Raw genomic sequence first — 17372 nt, forward strand, 5'->3', positions numbered from 1 at the left:
ATACACCCTACTTGTTATGAAGGATGCTCAAGACACCCATTAATGACTGCAGAGAAGCAGGGCCTCAGTTGTATGTCTCATCGGAAGGACGGCACCCTTTTTACAGCACAGTGTCCCCGTCACTGCACTGGGATCCACATTCAGACCACAGGGTAGGTGCTCGCTGCTGGTCTCACTAACTCCTTTTCCAGCAGTTAACCAAGCTTTTCCAAGATGGTCTCCAATCCTGGTCTGGCCAGGCTTAGCTTCAGGTGGATGACCTGTTCTATTAACTCTCTCCCATTATGTTATTTATTTAGTAATTATTTACTATTTATCACATACTTAAAATTGTATTCAAGATTGACTTTGATATTGTGAAAGCATGTTGTAGCAAATGGCCGGGGCTCAAGCCCGGCCGGGACGCATCTTCAGTATATGTTCAGGGGGAGCACCCATGGACTTTTCAATACCTCCCCCTGGACGCTAGATGGCAATCCCCCTGGGTGGGAGCGGTGCCTCGTTTTCCCGCAGAGCTCCATGGGAAATTGGAGTTGGGTGCAGCCCTTTTGGGTCCCGCAGGCGCCGCCAGGGGGGTGCTGCAGCTGGGACTCCTGAGCCCTTGTGGGCAGTGTTTTCGACGCACCCGGCAGTGCAGCTGGAACTCGGCAATCCAGAACCTGGAGCACTTCTGGGTACCTGATAAAAGGAGCCGGAGTCGGGAGGAGGAGGACGAAGCTTGTGTGTGGAGGAAGAAGAAGTAGAGAAAGAAGGGACTGAGTTTGGGTGGATTAGAGCAATGTGTTGTGTGTAGGACATTAATGTAAATAAATAGCGTGTGTTTTGGGACATTCGGTGTCTGTCTGTCTGTGCCCGGGGGCTGTCTTATCACAATGTATTATTATTATTTTATATTCCTCTTAAAGGCACAGTCGTTGGAGCTGATCAATGAAGCATCTCACTACATACAGTGGTGTGAAAAACTATTTGGCCCTTTCTTGATTTCTTATTCTTTTGCATGTTTGTCACACAAAATGTTTCTGATCATCAAACACATTTAACCATTAGTCAAATATAACACAAGTAAACACAAAATGCAGTTTTTAAATGATGGTTTTATTATTTAGGAGAAAAAATCCAAACCTACATGGCCCTGTGTGAAAAGTAATTGCCCCTGAACCTAATAACTGGTTGGGCCACCCTTAGCAGCAATAACTGCAATCAAGCGTTTGCGATAACTTGCAATGAGTCTTTTACAGCGCTCTGGAGGAATTTTGGCCCACTCATCTTTGCAGAATTGTTGTAATTCAGCTTTATTTGAGGGTTTTCTAGCATGAACCGCCTTTTTAAGGTCATGCCATAGCATCTCAATTGGATTCAGGTCAGGACTTTGACTAGGCCACTCCAAAGTCTTCATTTTGTTTTCTTCAGCCATTCAGAGGTGGATTTGCTGGTGTGTTTTGGGTCATTGTCCTGTTGCAGCACCCAAGATCGCTTCAGCTTGAGTTGACGAACAGATGGCCGGACATTCTCCTTCAGGATTTTTTGGTAGACAGTAGAATTCATGGTTCCATCTATCACAGCAAGCCTTCCAGGTCCTGAAGCAGCAAAACAACCCCAGACCATCACACTACCACCACCATATTTTACTGTTGGTATGATGTTCTTTTCTGAAATGCTGTGTTCCTTTTACGCCAGATGTAACGGACATTTGCCTTCCAAAAGTTCAACTTTTGTCTCATCAGTCCACAAGGTATTTTCCCAAAAGTCTTGGCAATCATTGAGATGTTTCTTAGCAAAATTGAGAGCCCTAATGTTCTTTTGCTTAACAGTGGTTTGCGCCTTGGAAATCTGCCATGCAGGCCGTTTTGCCCAGTCTCTTTCTTATGGTGGAGTCGTGAACACTGACCTTAATTGAGGCAAGTGAGGCCTGCAGTTCTTAGACGTTGTCCTGGGGTCTTTGTGACCTCTCGGATGAGTCGCCTCTGCGCCTTGGGGTAATTTTGGTCGGCCGCCACTCCTGGGAAGGTTCACCACTGTTCCATGTTTTTGCCATTTGTGGATAATGGCTCTCACTGTGGTTCGCTGGAGTCCCAAAGCTTTAGAAATGGCTTTATAACCTTTACCAGACTGATAGATCTCAATTACTTCTGTTCTCATTTGTTCCTGAATTTCTTTGGATCTTGGCATGATGTCTAGCTTTTGAGGTGCTTTTGGTCTACTTCTCTGTGTCAGGCAGCTCCTATTGAAGTGATTTCTTGATTGAAACAGGTGTGGCAGTAATCAGGCCTGGGGGTGGCTACGGAAATTGCACTCAGGTGTGATACACCACAGTTAGGTTATTTTTAACAAGGGGCAATTACTTTTTCACACAGGGCCATGTAGGTTTGGATTTTTTTTTCTCCCTAAATAATAAAAACCATCATTTAAAAACTGCATTTTGTGTTTACTTGTGTTATATTTGACTAATGGTTAAATGTGTTTGATGATCAGAAACATTTTGTGTGACAAACATGCAAAAGAATAAGAAACCAGGAAGGGGCAAATAGTTTTTCACACCACTGTATCATTCTGTATGTATAATCGGACTTCTTTATTACCTTTGTGGGGTCTCTCCAATGATCACGTACCCTGAATTTGTGTGACACAGGTAAACTGCTCTCTATACCTGCTATCCCACCTCCTGGCGAGGAGCAGCAGCGGCAGCCAAGAGGCTCCAGAAAGAGCCGGCCGACAGGCCCGTCTGGCGGTCCGCTAATTTACAGCTGTTCAATCAAAAACTCACTTCATCCATCACTGTTTATTTTCTGGAGTGATTTCCTCATTGACCGCCTTTGCAAAAACGATTTACTGAAGAGAATCACTCACGGAGGAGCACATGGCCAAAACCTTGTTATTTCCACTTGGATTATGGCAACGATACAATAGAGTTTGTGTAGGGAATCATTTCGAAATTCGAGGCGCTCCAAAGGTTACGGAATAATCTGAATTAATACATTCAAATGAGCCTGACGCAGGGTGGGAGATGTACGACTCGATTGAAATTCTCTGCTTGGCCTACTTTTCTGTTTGGGCTCTAATGTGCTCCTGTTATGCATGTTTCATTAAACCATTGAAATAATGCTACAAATGAAGCGAGTCTGTAAATAGTTGGGTGTGTGACAGGCAGAATTGGACATCAGATCACACTCCGTGTTCAGCAAGGCCTCATCCCGCTGACTTATTTATTATGCCCAGTCAGTTCAAATTGGATTTCCATCTAATGTGTGTCCCTGCGAGTTTTTGTTTTTTTGCTCCTAACGGTACCACTGCTGGGCTCTGCTTATATTCATTAAAAGACATTCTTTTTTATTTTTCTCCCCCTTTGCACTCAAAGTGTCAGAGCGGTTGAATCTTGTGACCGTGCTGCTCCAGGGACTTGGGTTCTACGAGGGGGGACCCAAAAATATTTTTTTTTTCTGGAGGCTGGAGGGGCGTTAGTTCCGACGTTTGCCGCTAGGTGCGTGTGCTAGGACTGCCCTCTGCATTTGGCCAAGTGGCGTCCTTGAAGTGCTCAAGCGAGAAAACAACTCGAATTGTGGGGATCAGGCGAGTGGCTTCTGCATTATGAGAACACTCCCGTCCACACAGCTCTGAGTTGTGCAGCAGTTACTCATGAATAATGGGATGACAATGGTCCCCCCCCCAACTCCCTGGACTTTGCGCCCTGCGATTTGTTTTTCTTATTTCCAAGAATGAAGAAGGACCTTAAAGGAAAGCGTTTTCAGGATGTAGAGGAGGTCAAGAAGCAAATGACGGAGGCACTGAAGGGTATCACTTTGCAAGAGTTACAGAGCAGTTTTGAACAGTGCGAAAAGCGGTGGGACAAGTGTATTGTGTCTCAGGGAGAGTATATTGAGGGGGATTAAAGTTTGGAAATGTTCTGAGAAATATTTTTTTTTAATTCTTGTTATCTTTTGGTCCCCCCTCGTTTTTGTAGCCTGGCTTTTCATATATAGCTAATCTGTTTGCTATCGAGGGCAGAACGGCCATTTGCAAGTCTCATTAGCGCCACTCTAATGGGGCAGAAGGTGACTGCTGGTACGTGTAAAGGTGGAGACGATGTTGATAACTTGGGAAATCATAGCCATTGGACATCCTTGATGTTGCCAGCAGATTCTCTTTGGGATTGGCTACCTCTCTGTCCAGGAGTACAGTAACGGGAGAACCCGGATTTGTGGATGGAGACTGATCTGCTTATCGTACGGCAGGATCGAGCTACCAGCAAGTCATCTGTACTCCTCCTCCTGCTAGATCTCTATTCTCGATTCAACATGGTCCTCCTTGCCCCCCTCTCTGACTGCCATCAGATAGTTTTTTGTCTTCCTGGCCATCGGACCTTACTTTATTCTTTGTTACTTAGTATCGTCAAATTTTATTTCCATATTTTCTTTTTTCATTCTTCATCTTGTAAAGCGCTTTGAGCGACATCATTTGTATGAAAACGTATTATAGAAATAAACTAGCTGTTCCCTGCGGCTGCGCCCACATTGTAGTGAAAGAGTATCTGATCGTGTTCAGCTCTGATGGGAGAGCATCCCCTACATGAGGAGAAAAGCACGTGGCCGTGATATGTCTCTGCCAATCGGCAGCTACCCTCTAAAACACACGTAGCTCTGATCTCTCTCTCAAAATCTTCAAACGTTACTCCAAAACAATCTGTAGATGATAACGTCTGCTGAACAAACAGGTAGAGCTAGCCAAGTGGAGACAAGGTACACTCCAAAATGTGGCGAGAGGTAGAGCGACTGGAATGGAGGCTTTTGTGTGAGTGAGGAGGGCCTGTGTCTGCATCTCCCTCAGATTTGTGCTAATAAATCGGTACCGCAAGCGAACTCTGATACTTAGCGCACTTGGTAGTACCACTGGGGCACATCCTGGCATGGAGAGATGATGTCAAGGGTGAACCAGGAAAGCACATGGGTGCCCCAAGGATTGGATTTGGGCATTCTTCTCTTCTCTTCTCTCTATTCAAACTTCTCACCAGGGCCTATCATCCAGTCCCGGGGTTTCTCTTATCCGTGCCATGCCAATGATATGCAGCTGTACCTGTCGTTCCCTCCAGAAGATCACATAGCATCAACTAGGATGTCTTCATATCTCACTGGTATTGCAACCTGGATGAAGGGACACCTTCTTCAGCACATCCTAGCAACGATGGACCTCCATGTTATCCCAACTTGTCCATCTATTCAGAATCCCATCTCTGTTCAGCTTGGTTCATTATCATTAACACCCACCAAGTGGGTATGTAACAATGGGTTGGTGAGTCCTCCTTGACCAGTTGTCCTTCAAGGACCATACTGCTATAGTCCTTCAAGCTATACAACATCTACAAGATCACATCTTACCTCATGGAGTATGCAGCACAACACCTGGTCCAGTCTTTGGTCATGCCACATCTGAACAACTGCAACTCTTGCCAGGCAGGAGCCCCGGCATGTGTCATGAGATGATTCAAAATGCAGCACCATGTCTGGTGTTCAACCAGCCGCAGTGGGCATATGTCACTCCTAATCTCAGATCGCTATATTGGCACATGTTAAGTTCAAATCCTTAACAGAGATAAGTGGTCCTGTGTATCTTCTCGACCACTCAGGTTTGCTGATGCTACCTCTGCATGCTCTCAAATCTCAATCCAGACTCTTTTTCATATGTCAGTCCTGACTGGTGGAACAAAGCTCCCCACCTCAGTTTGCATTTCTGGCTAATAAGCTTCTAGACCCCCTTCTTTGGTGATTTCCTGTCTAACTGAAGCTGTTAGGTTTTTTTAATCTAGGAGGTGTAACTCATTCACATTTTGTTCCTAGCTCTTCACTGGTGGTGATCACATGTCCCCCAAACCATCCACCCGATTTAATGCTGTTGAGCTCTTTTGTAAGAGGTCCAAGGCATGCTGGGAACTGTAGTCCCTTAGGGTACTACAATTCCGTGAGTGCGGTCTATTAAACTTCTGACTGACCTGGAAGTACTTCCATCGGATTATGTCCTACCACCAGAAGTACTGCAGGGTCCAACGTAAATGATATCATCCAGGCAAGTTGGAGTCGGGTGGAAGGAGGACAAAGATCACCTGGGAGGAGTGGAAGGAGACAAGAAAAGAGAAGGAGAAGAATTGCATATGATTGCATTATTCAAGAAGCCCTTTGGAAAGGAACAAACCTTTCTAGAGCACTGGGACTTGTGTCTGGGATTTGGGGTGCTGCTGTACCCCCTAGTGGTCACAATAGCTAGAGGTCTTCATCCACTCTCTTGGGGGTGTAATCCACAATCCATTCCAAAGCACTCTCAAGCATATGCCTCAGTTTAGAGTTGCCTCATCCACCCGACTGTACACTTTTTGGGATGTGAGATAAAACATTGGAGAATCTGGGATAAGCCACAGAGTGAACAGGGCAGAGGGTGGTACTGAGAGTGCTAAAGACCCCACCACTTGCACCCATCTGAGAACAGCAACCTTTACAGCTGCAAGATTACGAAATGAAAAGCTGATAACGAGCAGGGCAGATTAGAGTAAAAGCGATCAAAGACAAAAAGGGAGCCGGCACAGGGACTCATGATGGCCAACGATTTGTTTCACGATAAAATAAAATCTTAGAAGGGAAGAAAAAAAAAAAAACTTTCATCAGAAGCAGACGGAGGTGGTGCTCCTCAGTGAAGGGCCGGGAACGTATGTGGCAGATTGTGTCCTAGAAAGAGAACTGATGGATTAAATCTTATCCTGTGTGTGGCTCTCTGGGGATGCCGTTTGAAAGGCTTTGCCATTAAATAAACTGAATTAATCCATAATTAAAGATTTCATCAGAGGAGCCCAGAGAATGTCAAGGGCAGGCGACTTTAAAAGTCTCGGCTTCCTCTTTGCACTGGTAGCGTCACGTGGCAGACCACGTGGGGGGCTCAGAACTTTCCGGGCTGGCGACATGAGGACTTGTTTCTGTACAGTGTCCAGTCTCGGCACTAAATAGCATGTGATTGGTAAAACTATGTGGATCTGGCATCCAGGAGGAGCCTTAAAGAAAGTGGCATTCCCGTGCCTGCTGCCATCCTCCTGCCTGGCTGTCAAGTTCTGGTATGCCAGTGGCATTCAAATGTCTAAAAAGCTCCAACTTTGAAAGTTGATTTAGCTCCTGCAGGCCAGACCTGTCCATTTTAAAGCAAAGTATGCAACGTAGAGGAAGTGACACATCAGGTGTTACATATTAGATGGTCGTTGGGTAATACGGTGCCCTTCTGTAATGAACGTTCTTCAATAGACTCCCGCTGCGAACCTCCAGAGCTCCACTCCATCGAGCAGAATATGGCTTTCTATTATATGTACGTCAGTGATGACGCCTGGTGAAGATTACGGTTGTCTGGGGTTGTCTGACTAAAGTCAACTGAACCAGGTGACAAAAACCTGCAATCCCACTGGCTGCACCAGGAGGTCTGCAGCTGGACCCGTCTCACAGTCTCCCGGTGGCACTTCATCTGGTGTGGGGTGGTGACGTGACGTACGCAAGATCAAACCATAGGCTGGTGGTCATGACTGGCACTTGTGATTCTATGTAGTGCCCGCCTGTCTTGTCTTCTTAGAGGTCTCTATGACTGTCCTTTCGTCTTTTGTATTATTAATGTGTAGCCTTTGTCAAATCCCGTAGACTTACCGCTGTTTATAAGGGGCCTGCTGCCATCCTCCTGCCTGGCTGTCAAGTTCTGGTAAGAGAGTAGCGTTCAAATGTTTAAAAAGCTCCAACTTGTAAAGTTGATTTAGCTCCTGCAGGCCAGACCTGTCCATATTAAAGCAAAGCATGCAACGTAGAGGAAGAGACACATCAGGTGTTACATATTAGATGGTCGTTGGGTAATACGGTACCCATCTGTAATGAATGTTCTTCAGTAGACTCCCACTGCGGACCTCCAGAGCTCCACGCCATCGAGCAGGTTATGTCTTTCTATTATATGTACGTCAGTGATGACGCCTGGTGAAGATTACGGTTGTCCGGAGTTGTCTGACTCAAGTCAAGTGAACCAGGTGACAAAAACCTGCAGTCCCATTGGCTGGATCACGGAGGTCTGCAGCTGGACCCATCTCACAGTCTCCTGGTGGCACTTCATCTGGTGTGGGGTGGTGACGTGACGTACGCAAGATTAAACCATAAGCAGATGGTCATGACTGGCTCTTGTGATTCTATCTTGTGTCCGCCTGTCTTGTGTCGGTGGAGTTCTCTATGACTGTCCTTTCGTCTTTTGTATTATTAATGTGTAGCCTTTGTCAAATCCCATAGACGTACTCCTGTTTATAAGATATTGTACTTTAAAACTTCTCCCCTCCTTCCCTTCTACATCTGTAACCTCACAGAGTAAAAGACAAGCAGGAGTTAAGTTACAACTTTAAATAATGTATTATTGATAATATTCATAAAATAATAACAGTAAGCAAGGTACAAGTGAATCTTGGCAACCATACAACCTGATAAATGCTGATGTGGCGTTTCAGGCGGCACACACACGTGTTAGTCATTTAAAATGTCTCTACTTAAGTCCTCATTTTATGGCCTCCTTTAGGACAGGCTGCATGCCTGTTTCAATATGGCTGCCGAGTTGTGGTCTTCATTTCAGTCCATGGTGTGTGAGATGCTCCTTCATCGTGATGATGGTGAGAGAGAGAGGGGGATAGGAAGGGGTAAAGCAACCGAATTTTACATCCTTGGTCCAAATCCTTTCACCACTACGGCCTCTGATTCAAACCAAACAGCCACACTCTCGACAGATGGGGGGCACACAATACCTTTTACACCTGCCCCCCCCCCAAAAAAAAAGAAATACCATTTGCGGAGCTGATGCTTGCCAGCTGGGTAGTTTGGCTTTCCTCAGGGGATTGATTGAGAGAGTCCTGCTTGCCAAACTGGCACAAGACCAACCCTGTCTTAAAATCCACTATCCCGACTCAATCCTAAAGGGCATGGGAGGTGGGTATCAAACTATTGCTGTTCTTTTCAATGATGTAACACTAATATTACATTTGCTTTGCCTAAGTTACAAATAAAGACATACAAAGTGTTTATCAACTTAAATACAAAATTTGAAACCACAACAATGTCCATGGTCTTCAGTGTTTGCTTTGTATTTATACAATGTTTAGAAAACAGATGGCAGGATGGACTTTTGGTAAATGGCCTGTATTTGATATAGCGCCTACTAGAGTTCAAGAACCCCTAGGCGCTTCACAACACAACAGTCATTCACCCATTCACACGCTGGTGATGATAAGCTACTTTGTAGCCACAGCTGCCCTGGGGCACACTGACAGAGGCGAGGCTGCCGAACACTGGCGCCACCAATCCTTCCGACCACCACCAGCAGGCAAGGTAGGTTAAGTGTCTTGCCCAAGGACACAACAGCTGCATTCTCATGCCGGGAGCCAGGATCGAACCGGCGACCCTCCGATTGCTGGACAACCCACTCTACCGACTGAGCTACTGCTGCCCTTTCATTCCATTCTCCGTGTTGTTTTATTTCCTAACAGCCCAGTCTTGATCCGTGTGGCAGCCCACCACCGGCACTTCAGAACAGGTCACCCACCTGCAGCTAAGCTCTTTTGGGAGGCCATGTCTTTACTTGAATTGGAGACCATCTTGGAAAAAGTTTGGGTTGCTGCTGGAAGAGGTGTTGGCGAGGCCAGCAGGGGGCGCTTATCCTGTGGTCTGAATGTGGGTGCCAATGCCCCTCAGTGCAGTGACGGTGACACCGTGCTGTTAAAATGGCTGTGTCCTTTGGATGAGACGTAAAACTGTGGTCCTGATTCTCTGGCGCCCTGCCCAGGGGTTTGTCTCCTGCCTTGCGCCCTGTGTTGGCAGGGATTGGCTCCAGCAGACCCCTGTGACCCTGTAGTTAGGATATAGCGGGTTGGATAGCGGATGGATGGATGGATGAAAATAAATAACGGTGAGCAGCCTTCTGCCTGTCTGTGTGTCTGCGTGGTACATACTGGGGGTCTCGGGGAGGCCAGGTGCCCTGGTACATAATTGCAGGCATTGATGAGCTGCTGCTGCTTCTTTTTTGTTTTTTTATTTTTTTTTTTTTCTTTCCTGTTCATTTAAATCCAAATTGCTATTCAAATAACAACCCACATTCAATTCTAACTTTAGAAAATTCCTGTGTGCCTGATCAGCAATGTAAATGTGTGTTTGCTCATGATAATCAGAAAACGATCTCAAACTGTAAAATAAATGTCAATTAAAACAAGACACGCTTGCATTTTCATGATTAAAATAAGCTTCCATATGTTTATTTTACGTATTTTTATTTTTTTTGGTTTGTGAATGACGGTGATGTGCTGCATAAAATAAAAGCTTTAGATTTCAATTTAACATTCACTGGTCCAACTGGTCTACCGGGCAGGTGGAGGGCTGAGAGGTCAGTTCAGTATATCCTGTTTGGCTCAGGTGGGCTGGGCTGCGTTCCTTGGCTTGTACTGCCGGGAAGGCCCCAGCTCGCCCCCCTGGCACATTGGAGAATTTTCTGTTATGTTGTCTGTGGCGCTGCGGACCACCTGACCCTCCCTCATGCTGGCCCAGGCACTGCTCAGCCACACCTTGTGACAGAATTAACAGAACGTAATGAGAGCACATGGGGAACGCACTTAGTCCAGGGTGAGAGTCCATTTGGCACAGCTTCGGGCACAGCCCTGGACGTGATGCCAGCCCATTGAGGGGCTGTCCTCTCAGTCGGCCCTTGCTTTGCATAGCAGTTTGGCTCTTTATAAAGACTTTCATGAAGAAGCCATCACTAAATATTATGAAACGTTTAATGAATTACGAGTTCACGTTCATGAAAGCAGTTACTGCTATGTGCCACACGTGCAGTCGGATCTTGAGAGGGGCAGGCAAGCGGTGGAAAGAGAAACTCCAACGACTTTCAACAATCACTTCCAAATTTAATTATCAGATTTTAGCGTCAGGGATAATCTGTCAAAGTGCAGGCGTAAATACAAATTTAACTTTGAATGGGGGGGCTTCAGCCCCTGATCTCCACTGAACTTAGGCTTCCAGCCCCTAATCTTCGAGAGACCAGCGTTTCTTCCTCCTGTACTGTGTACTCATCAAAAGCACGAAAACTCCATGGGGTGGACGTCACCCCAATAGACGGTGCGAAAACTCAACGGAGTGGATAGTGTGAGAACTCCACAGGGGATACCCTACCCCACCCATCAATGCTGCCAATGGGGGACCCCCCTTCAAGTCGTCAAACACGCCACCCTCATTGACAGTGTTAGAGCTCCATGGGGAACATCGCCCCCGACTTGTCGCCAGAGCCACAGGTGTGATACCCCCCCAAAAAAACTCCATGGGGATCCCCCACCCCAACATAGGCAGCATGAAACCTCAATGGAGTACCCCTCCACGTACTGGCAGTGTTTCATTCCATGGGGGTCTATACCTTCCCACACTTGTCGACGGTGCCATGGGTGAGATACCCCCACCTACAAACTGCCCTCCATTGAAAGCATGAAAAGTCATCAGGAATACTCCATTGACGATACCCTATCCCACTCATTGACCACGGCATGAGGGATGTACCCCCCCACCCACTCGTCATCAGCATGAAAACTCCACAGTGGACATCCCACACAAAGACAACATGAAAACTCAACAGAGTCCACCTCAGCGCGTCGACACGTCCCATCATAGAAAGTATAAAAACTCCATGGAGTGCCCCCCGACCCCACCCAACCCCAGTTGGTTTGGGTCACGAGTTACTCTTTTATTTAATGGTAATAGGCTGCAGATGGTTTGCGGAGTGGGTTGCGGCGAATCCACGCGGGTGGGTTAAGCAGTCGACATTGCTTTGGAGATCATCCTTGATTACGTCCCCCTCCTGACGATTGTCCACAGTTCTCCAAGTAGAACCCAATGAGACAACCAGCCATGTTTCTCCAAGGCCCTCTCCCCCATTCAACAAAAAACGGGTCTTGACCCTAAAAACCGCAACCAAAAAAATTTAAGAAGTCCTGATCCACAGTGTTGGCACTGACTGCTGCCTTAGGATGGCATCAGCAGAAGTATGAGCTGGCATTCCAAATTCAAATGCTCCAAACCTTTTCTGCTGACTCCTTTTGAAGGTTTCTATTTCATGCCTTTCCCATATTGCCAAGCCCCTCACCCTGTCAAGGAGGGAGAGCCCACCTTTGCCAGGGCAGGGACCTCATTTCTTCTCAGTTCCAACTAGGCAGCCAATTTTTCAATATGGTGCGCCAGTGGTGAGTCCCTCACAGCTCTGCTCTGGGAGGTCTGGTTCGATATTTTCGGCTTGGTCATTGCCTGTGTGGAGTCTGCATGTTCTTCCTGTGTTCTTGTAGGTATTTCTGCAGTTACCCCCAAAGATGCGTGTGCCGGGTCGATCTTCAGCACTGAATTTCTCAGACGTGATGGAGTTTGGTGGCATCCCGTTCAGGGCTTGTTTCCTGCCTTGCCTACTCTGAGGTGGATTAAGCAGCTTTATCTGGTAGTTGAGTCATGGCAACTGGACTTCTTTCTTGTTAAGTAGATACGTTTCACTGCTCATCCAAGTAGCTGCTTAGATGAGCAGTGAAACGTATCTACCTAACAAGAAGGAAGTCCAGTCGCCACGATTCATCTACCAGATCATTTCACCTGGATGACTGAGAATCTTCACAGACATATTAAGCAGCTTTGATGGCCAAATAAACACCTGACTCCTTCTGAAAGTCTCCTGTATGTTTCATCCTCCGAAGCATTTCTGTCCCGTTGTCCTTCAGTCCATTTCTACCACGACTCTCACCTGGACATCGGCACTAAAATCAGACGCTGCCTCCTATTGGAGATTTCTTTCATTGTGGGTACGGGGTCTGTCTTGACCTAGCTAGGTGGGTTGAATGAGGGGACTTATCTTTTCACTGACATCAGGGACAGCAGTAACCGGCAGAAGTTACTTCAGCAGTCGTTCATCTGTTCAAGGAGCAGCAGCAGCAGCGGAAGCTCCATTTTTTTGGGAGGGGGGCTTTGACTTCAATAAACAAGGGGGGCTCATTTGTGGAAGGGGTGGAGTGTTAGGGCAGACCCGTTACTTGTCTTCTGGAGCTATGAGAAGAGATGGAAGGAGTTGAACCTTTTCAGTTTAAGAAAACAAATTACAGAAGGAAGTCATACAGTGGATCCCAGTTGTTACTTTACAATTACTTCAACCAGAACACGGGGGGCACAGCTGGGAGGGCACGTTTCATGCAAACGTTAGAATTTTTTCTTCATGCCAAGAACCAAAGAAATGACCAAGTAGTGTGGTGGAGAGTAGGGCTGCAGGGACCTTCACATCTCAACTTGAGACTCTCAGTGAAGGGGAGGGACAGGCTTGTTGGGCGGAATGGCCTGCTCTCGTCACAATTGTTCTAATGTCCTTCTGGGTTGGTGTCCACTTAACACATCAATAAAAGAGAGAGGAGGAAGCTGCTGCGTCACCACAAATGTCCTTTCCCAGTGTGCTCCTAAAATGTTTCCTCAGTTGTAGGACAGGCCTTGCCAGCCCATCTGACGGTGTCTATTTATTTCCCATAAGGTCCCCCTTTGGTGTCACTGTAGGCGGTGTACTTTCATAGCTATGTGCTGAGCTGCCAGTCAGATGTCACCGAGTGCCACGAAACACTTGACACTTACAGCACACCTCAACCTACACACACGCAGCTTATGTGGCACAGAATAAGGAAACTGGAACATGTCACTCTGAAAGAAGCCCACTCATCTACTTGAGCCCTTGTTTCTTCTCCAGAGCCCCTTGAAGGGAGAGAACGATTCTGGAAGGCAATCGCTGCAAAAACAGCAAATATGGCTACACCGTCGTGAAGGTCTTTTTTTTTTCTTCCCTGCCAACGTATTAAACTTAATTAGAACAAGCCAATTACAGAAATCAGTTTTTCCTCTCCTACCTGCTTCAGTAAAAAATCTCATTTAAGTGCATAATCATTGCGAGGGGCCCCCTGGGCTTCGAAAAACCAGGCTTCTGGATGTGCTAATTATAAAAAGGTTTTGTAAGATGCATAATGGATAGAGCAAGTCTTTGGATATGAGCCGCCCAGAATGAAGGGGATTTGAACTTACGGAAATCGAGTCTCGGTGACAAGATATGTGGCAGGTGATGTCCAACACGACTCAGTCACCAGTGCAGTGGCGTGATAGAGGTGGACTTGTTCATCAACTGGATGTGGACCGGTGGATTACTGTGATATCACCGATGGATATGAACCCGTCCATCTACCACAGATGTGTTACTAAACATAGACCTGTCCATCTACCACAGATGTGTTATTAAACATGGACCTGTCCATCTACCACAGATGTATTATTAAACATGGACCTGTCCATCTACCACAGATGTATTATTAAACATGGACCTGTCCATCTACCACAGATGTATTATTAAACATGGACCTGTCCATCTACCACAGATGTGTTATTAAACATGGACCTGTCCATCTACCACAGATGTATTATTAAACATGGACCTGTCCATCTACCACAGATGTATTATTAAACATGGACCTGTCCATCTACCACAGATGTGTTATTAAACATGGACCTGTCCATCTACCACAGATGTATTACTAAACATAGACCTGTCCATCTACCACAGATGTATTATTAAACATGGACCTGTCCATCTACCACAGATGTGTTATTAAACATGGACCTGTCCATCTACCACAGATGTGTTATTAAACATGGAGCTGTCCATCTACTATGACACTGTTGTTTAATAAGGACCAATCACCGTCAGGACTGGGATATTACCAATGAATGCAGACATGTCCTTCTACCACAGTTTTAGTAATGAATATAGACCTCTCCATCTACTATGACACCATTCTTTAATATGGACAAATCACCTGTGTACATACTGTGGGCTTCTCCATTTATTACAATGCCATCAATTATTATGGACATGTTCACCTTCCACAGATGTATTACTGTACATGGACCTGTCCATCTACTATCACACTGTTGTTTAATAAATACCAATCACCATCAGTTGTGGGGTATCATCAATGCATGCAGACATGTCCATTTACTTCAATGCCATCACTTATTATAGGCCTGTCCATCTACCACAGTAGAAAGCTCACATTTGGTCTCATCTGATCTTTCAGCTGATTTCAGAGTCTCCCATATGGCTTCTGGGAAACTCAAGCCGAGATGTCCTGTATGATTCTTCTCTTTGCCACTCACCCATAAAGCTGTGACTGGTGAAGCACCCGGGCAGCAACTTCTGCCTAAATAACCTCTCCATTCTGAGAAACCTGACCACCAAAGGTTCAAGCAACTAATGGACTCCACCACCACCTAGAAGTAAATCACCGATTACCTCCTCTTCGGAGCTTTGCCACAGTTGGAACACCTCAATCCAAAGCAGTCTGCAGCACATAGGCTCAAGAGGTGGTGAGAGACTGTCCATAACCCTCCCAATGTATCTCTTTCTACACTTCAAGAGCATCTACCCAATGGAACAGCCATCTCTGGATGACTGGGGCCAAAGGTGGGTGAAACAAGGGACAACCTATTTAGATGGAGCCTCACAACAAGCGGTGAATGTCCTTGTGGTAAGCCCCACCCAAAACAATGGACCACATTCTCCTTGAATGTTCTCGAGGTCCTACATGCACCGATGAAGATCTTAAGGAAGCTAATGACACCACTGTTTCCTGAATATGACAGTGGTGTGATAAGATGTGGTGATGATGATGACATGTCCACCTATTGTGATGGTGATCAGTCCTGCTGCAGTAGTTTGGACAAATCCTGGTGTGCCATCACTAGATATGGACCAGTAGATCTACAGTTATGTCCGCACTGAATGTGGACCAGTCTATCTCTGCCAATATGCCAGCTGGAATGAGATTAAAGCTACTCGTGGGCATCGCCGTCAGATTGAAAGGTCTTCAGCTCTTCTTTACCGTGGAGTCTCATCTTTGTGGTTTTACATGCTACATTTTTTCTTTAATGGGTGAAGAAAAAAAACGTTCCCGATTTTCATTTACTTCCACCTCCAGCCTTAGCGCGCTCTATTAGATTTGTTTAAAAGGTGATGAAATTTCTTGCAAAAAAAAAATAACATTTTAAATTTCCCATCTGACCAGATTAAAGTCTTCAATCTTCGGCAGTCGTTGAGAAGAAAGACAGAGCAACACATTCGACATGTTATTAAAATTTCATCGGAGAGAAGATCACATGAGCCGGAATGGCCTCCTGTGAATTGAGGCATTTGATGTGATTTTCTTTGTGGAAGGATCTCAGGCTGCTTCTCGAAAAGGAGGATTTGTGTTTCTTTGTCTACTTGTCATCTCTCTGTTTGTGTTTCCGTGATTCAGGTATTCACTTTGAAGGCGGCCGTGCTTTACTTAACGTGAAAAGTGGGACTGGCTTGTTTTCTGATTTATTTGCTTCTCTTTTCAGAATGAATAATTAGAATTAAAAAAAATATATCCCTTAACCCATCCATTTTATGAACTCACTGTCTCCATTTCAGTGTTATTGGGAGCTGTGGACCATGGCAGTAGCTTTCAGTGCAAGGCAGGTACCAACCCTGGATGGGATGCCAGCCCATTGTAACTCCTACACACCACACACCTACTCACACTTGTATTTGTCCTTCCATTTTGAAACCTGCTTAATTAGGTTGAGGGACAATGGGGGCGAGCCTAGGCTGGCAGCATCAGACTCAATACAGGTACCAACCCCAGATGGGATGCCAGCCCACTGTAACTCCTACTCACCCCACAGCTACTCACACTTGTATTTGTCCTTCTATTATAAAACCTACTTAATCAAGTTCAAGGGGCATGGGGCAAGAGCCTAGACCGGCAGCACCAGTCTCAATACAGGTACCAACCCCAGATGGGATGCCAGTCCATAACAGTGCCCTCTCGTCTTAACACTGATTCTGAGTCATAATGGGTACATTTCTAACCGTTGATCCATCCATCCATCTAATACTTAAAGTGCTTAATCAAGTTCAGGGATGTGACAGAAAGAACCCAAACTAGGCACAATGTAGGAACCAACCCTGGATAGGATGCCAGCCCATTGTAGCTCCCAGTCACACACAGACTCCTTGTAACTCATACCAGCTAACGTCTACCCATCATCCATTATCAAAACCACTTAACAAAGCTCAGGGTCATGAAGGCCGGAGTCTAAAATGGCAATCTGATCAAAGCAGGTGCCATCACCAATATATTAAAGTACAGAGCTGCACAGAGACTGAGCCCGTTTTGGCCAATCCACCCCTACATTATTACATTTCATGATTAAGTTTCATCTAAATAGGCAGCTTCAAGAGCAAGATAGGAACCAGTCCTGAAATGCGAT

General features: G+C 45.9%; 1 protein-coding gene across 1 annotated transcript in view; it reads left to right on the forward strand.

The window, feature by feature from the left end:
• Positions 1 to 17372, forward strand: part of LOC120540243 (metabotropic glutamate receptor 7) — a 477153-nt gene that overhangs the window by 34456 nt on the left and 425325 nt on the right. The gene's annotated exons all lie outside the window — the stretch shown is intronic.

This window comes from Polypterus senegalus, chromosome 12 (genome assembly GCF_016835505.1).
Source record: "Polypterus senegalus isolate Bchr_013 chromosome 12, ASM1683550v1, whole genome shotgun sequence".
NCBI classification, from domain to species: domain Eukaryota; kingdom Metazoa; phylum Chordata; class Cladistia; order Polypteriformes; family Polypteridae; genus Polypterus; species Polypterus senegalus.